Raw genomic sequence first — 5,378 nt, forward strand, 5'->3', positions numbered from 1 at the left:
TTGTCTCATAACAGTGAGCTGGGCAAGCCCAGTGCCAGGTTTGAGGGGCTCCGGGGCAAGGTTCCCTCTGTGGGATCCTCAGGATGCCGTGGCATGCTCCCCCACCCACCCCCATGAGCCTCTGTGGCTGTCTAATCTTCCCCCTATGTGAGTCTATAGTGATCCAGTCCTCCCCCACAACAAGCCGCATGGTGGCCTCACACCCACCTTGAGCAAAGTTACCAGGTGGCAGGAGGAGGAATGGATAGTGAGGAGAGAATACTGCAGAACTGCAGTGCTGAGTCCTTGAAAAGGAAAGAAAAAAGTCATGCTGATCCAGTTGGGATTTATTATTTTGTGTGTGTCTTAGTGCCAGCTGGGCAACCTGAAATGTCATTTAGCCAATCAAGGTAACTTTAAGGTTGTTTTAATGACAAATATCTGTCTAGGTACTGGACAATTAAAAAAATGCTGCATCAGCTAAGCCCTAGGAATGGATTGTCATTTACGATGATGTCATTTAAAGCAGGGTTGCCGAGTTCCTCTAATAGTCCAGATCATGTTTCTGCTGCCATTGCAAGAATCCAAAACATAGCTTTTGTCAAGTTAAAGGGGAAAGGGAATTAAAAATATGTTTTACTTACAAAATTTCAGCAATAAATGGAAAGCTATTAGGTGGCTGGAGGGGAGAGTAACATCACAACTCATTGCTGGTTCTGTCTCTGTGCTAGGGGCTGTAGCTCCATGGTAGAGCATGGAGACGATCCCAGGTTCAATCCCTGGCATCTCCAGGCAGGGCAGGAAAGACTCCTTCCTGAAACCCTGGAGAGCCGCTGCCAGTCAGTGTCAACAATACCAAGTTACAGTGACATAGGTAAGGCAGCTTCCTATGTTCCTATGTTCATCAGAATTTGTCACACTCTAGCATGATCAAGAAATTTAATCCAGTGCAGGGCTAGGCAGATGGGCCAGACTCAGTTTTTATTGGTTCCCATTGAATTCTAAGGGGCTATTGGGAACATGGTTTGGGGAAGGGGGGAAGGACCTGTTCTTTCCCACTCTGCTTTCCACTACCTTAGTTTAGTATTACTACGATTTAGCATTACTAAACTAAATATAAATCCATGGCACAGCTGCATTTGGAATACTATATTGAGGGAGTAATCCTATCTGGATAGGCAGCTGCCTCCGAACTCGGAGGCAACCGCCTATCCAAAGCGGGGCAGGAGAAGCACGGAGGGGATTGTTCCCTCCACGTTTCTCCTGCACTGCTTTTTCTGCTAGACAGCCGATTGTGGCTGTCTAGCTGCGGGAGCATGGAGCGGGAAAGGAGGCTGCTGTACGACACATAGGATGTGTTGTACAGGCATTTCCGCCCTCCCCGCCCCAGAACGCCCCCAGCCACAACCCTTTCTGGCCCCTCCGCACTCCTCTTGTGAGCGTGGAGGATGGGGCTGAGGCAGGGCGGACATGGGAGGAGGTTGGTTCTCCAGGAACCGACCTTGGAGCACTGGCTCCAAGGTCAGTTCCCGGATAACAGCATATCCTATGGCCGTCTAGCCACTGTCTATCGGCCATAGGATTGCTCCCTCTGTTATGGTTGCTCAGTCTCCAAAGAGATATAGAGCTGGAAAAGGTACAGAAAAGAGAGATCATAATGTTTAGGGACTGGAGTATCTTTCTTACAAACAAAGAGTATTTGAGGCTCTTTATTTAAAGAAAACAGCTAAGGAAGGTCATGGTATGGATGAATTAATTTATTTTATAGATTTCTATCCTGCCTTTTAGGGTATTTACTTTCCCAAGGTGGCTTACAAAACGACTAGAAAAGCAACTATATAATAAAATCACAAGCTATTAAAACAATTAAAAAACAACAACACTAAGGACACAACCCTATGCATGTTGAAACAGAAAAAAAGTCCTACAACTCCCAGCTGGCTGGGGAATTCTGGGAGTTGTAGGCCTTTTTCCAGTCTGGAGATGCATAGGATTGCATCCTAAGTAACACTAAAACAACAGCACAAGATAAACCCCATTTTAAAACACATAGTGCAATAAAATCACCCAAAATCAGACTAGTATAAAAACATTTTTAAGGCCCTTCTAAACACCAGCAAAGAGGGCCCTTTCATATCTGTGGGGAGGGTATGTCACTGATGGGAGGGCCACTACATTGAAATAAAATTTTCTAGAATTCTGGGTCACCCATTGAAATTGTTTGGCAGTGGATTTAGGACAGATAAAAATAATTCTTCACAAAACACAAGATTAACTTATGAAATTCACTGCCACAATATGTGCTGATGGCTACCACCTTAGATGGACTTAAGGGTATTCCAAATTCATATGGAATAGATCTATGAATGACTATGAGCTATTGTAGCTAAATGTTTATTTTTGAATAATTTGCACATTGTGAATGGCTTCCCCTCTTACAAATAAAGTGTTGCTTCTCCAGTCTATTGGTATTTTCACACAACATGCCGTGAAAGGAGTCACTTTAACTAGAAGGCACCAATTCAAAAGCAAAAACAATATGTCTTGTGGCAACTTAAAGAGTAATAAATTTATTATGGCATAAGCTTTCTTCTAGAGGCCACTTCATCAGATGCATGTTATCCTTTGTTGGCAGGTGCATATGGTGGTGGTGGGGGATGTAAATAGGTCAGAGGTAAATGAAATGTAAGGGGCCGCCGTGGCTTAGTGGTTAAGATGCTGAACTGCAGACTGGAAGGTCGGCAGGTCAGCAGTTCAAGACCCGAGTGCTGTGTGACGGAGTGAGCTCCCGTCTTCAGTCCCAGCTTCTGCCAACCTAGCAGTTCGAAAGCAAGAAATTGCAAGTAGATAAATAGGTACCGCCTCGGCGGGAAAGGTAACAGCGTTCCGTGCACCTCGGTGTTCAGTCATGCCGGCCACATGACCACGGAAGCGTCTTCGAACAGCGCTGGCTTTTCGGCTTAGAAACGGGGATGAGCACCGCACCCTAGAGTCGGACACGGCTGGCTGGGGACATCTTTACCTTTACCTTTTTTAAATAAAATGTTAAAAAAAAATACAGTGACAGTTACATTAAGCAAACACAGCAGGACAGTGTTGATGAGAAGACATACACCCTGTCATTGCTAAGTTCAAAAGCAGAGTTCTAAAGCAAGTATAGGCAGATAGAAGACTGTAGTCAATTGGTGGCCCACTAGCCAACTGGCAAAGTAGTACTTACGTTCTTAAGGATGTTCACTTACTCAGGAACACTTGACAAAGATGTCCCTATCTTCAAAAAGGGTAAAAAGGAGGAACCTGGGAACTACAGACCAATCAGTCTGACATCAATCCCTGGGAAAATTCTGGAGCAGATCATAAAGCAATCCATCTGGAAGCACCTTGACAACAATGCCGTGATTACTCGAAGCCAACATGGATTTGTCAAAAACAAGTCCTGCCAGACAAATCTGATCTCATTTTTTGATCAAGTAACCTCCCTTGTAGACCGTGGGAATGCTGTAGACATCATATACCTCGACTTCAACAAAGCTTTCGACAAAGTGCCCCATGATATCCTGATGAGCAAACTAGCTCAAAGTGTGCTAGATGAAACAACGATCCGGTGGATCCACAGTTGGCTACAGAATCGGACTCAAAGAGTGCTTATCAATGGGACCTTCTCAAACTGGGGAGAGGTAACGAGTGGGGTACCGGAGGGCTCAGTCCTGGGCCCAGCGCTCTTCAACATTTTTATTAATGACTTGGAGGAGGAGGTGCAGGGAATGCTGATCAAATTTGCAGATGACACCAAATTGGGCGGGATAGCTAATACTTTGGAAGACAGAAACAAAATTCAAAGTGATCTGGATAGACTGGAGCGCTGGGCAGAAAACAACAGAATGACATTTAATAGGGATAAATGCCAAGTTCTGCACCTCGGAAAAAGAAACCAAATGCACAGTTACAAGATGGGGGATATGTGGCTCAACCACACAACAAGCAAGAAGGATCTTGGAATTGTTGTCGATCACAAGCTGAATATGAGACAACAATGTGATGTGGCTGCAAAAAAGGCAAATGCTCGTTTGGGCTGCATTCATAGAAGCATAGCTTCCAAATCCCGGGAAGTACTAGTTCCCCTCTACTCAGCACTGGTTAGGCCTCATCTGGAGGACTGTGTCCAGTTCTGAGCACCACACTTTAAGAAGGATGCAGACAAACTGGAGAGGGTTCAGAGGAGGGCAACAAAGATGATCAGGGGACTGGAAACAAAGCCCTATGAAGAGAGACTGAAAGAACTGGGCATGTTTAGCCTTGAGAAGAGAAGACTGAGGGGAGATATGATAGCACTCTTCAAGTACTTGAAAGGTTGTCACAGAGAAGAAGGCCAGGATCTCTTCTTGATCATCCCAGAGTGCAGGACACGGAATAATGGGCTCAAGTGACAGGAAGCCAGATTCCGGCTGAACATCAGGAAAAACTTCCTGAGTGTCAGAGCAATACGACAATGGAACCAATTACCTGGGGAGGTGGTGGGCTCTCCCACACTGGAGGCCTTCAAGACGAGGCTGGACAGCCATCTGTCAGGGATGCTCTGACTTGGATTCCTGCATTGAGCAGGGGGTTGGACTCGATGGCCTTGTAGGCCCCTTCCAGCCCTACTATTCTATGATTCTGTGTGTTAAGATGGGCAGTTTTGCTTTGTAAATTTACATGTTGTCAGGCCATGGGTGTTGTTAAAAACAAAGACCAGACCAGATCATCGGCGGGGTTGTTTGTTTGTTTGTTTTCATTTGTGAGCCTTCTTAAATGTAAAAAGCGCTTTTTAATAATGATGGTGCTGATGCATCACGCAAGACGAAGATTTTATTGTATCTTTTTAAACTGCTGTTCGTTTTGCTTGTTTGCCTTTATACTTTTGCCTCACTTCGTGCTGTATATGTAAGCCGCCTTGTATTTTTAAAAATCAGGGTGGAAACGGACAGTGATTAAACTGTCAGCCAAAAAGGAGCTGGCTCTGCGCGTCGTAGCAATGGCGCGGCCAGAGCTTTCATCCTGCACCGCGGCCTTGATCCGGCTTCCTAACTTCCTGTTGCGTCTCAGCCGCGGCTTCGGTGGTTTCTCTCCACCAAAGATCCCGGGGGAACCCAGAACTCCCCGGAGGAGGGGGCGCGGCGCGGCGCATGGGAGAGAAGAGCGGCGCCCACAACAAACTGCCCGAACAAACCGCCGGAGCGGGAGGCCCGGCCTCGGAGCCGGTTGCTACGGTGGCAGCCCCGCCCCATTGTCGCCCACCGCCATGTTGGATACGCGCCAGAGCCAATGGGAAAGGACAGGCGCAGATTCCGAGGGAGGGGAAGGGGCGGGGCGGGGCGGGGCCGCTGCTCGGGCTCTCCGCGGGGGAGGCCCCAACGGAC

This window comes from Heloderma suspectum, chromosome 3 (assembly GCF_057233095.1).
Source record: "Heloderma suspectum isolate Gila_16-S chromosome 3, 16-S_ref, whole genome shotgun sequence".
In the NCBI taxonomy this organism is placed as follows: Eukaryota; Metazoa; Chordata; class Lepidosauria; order Squamata; family Helodermatidae; genus Heloderma; species Heloderma suspectum.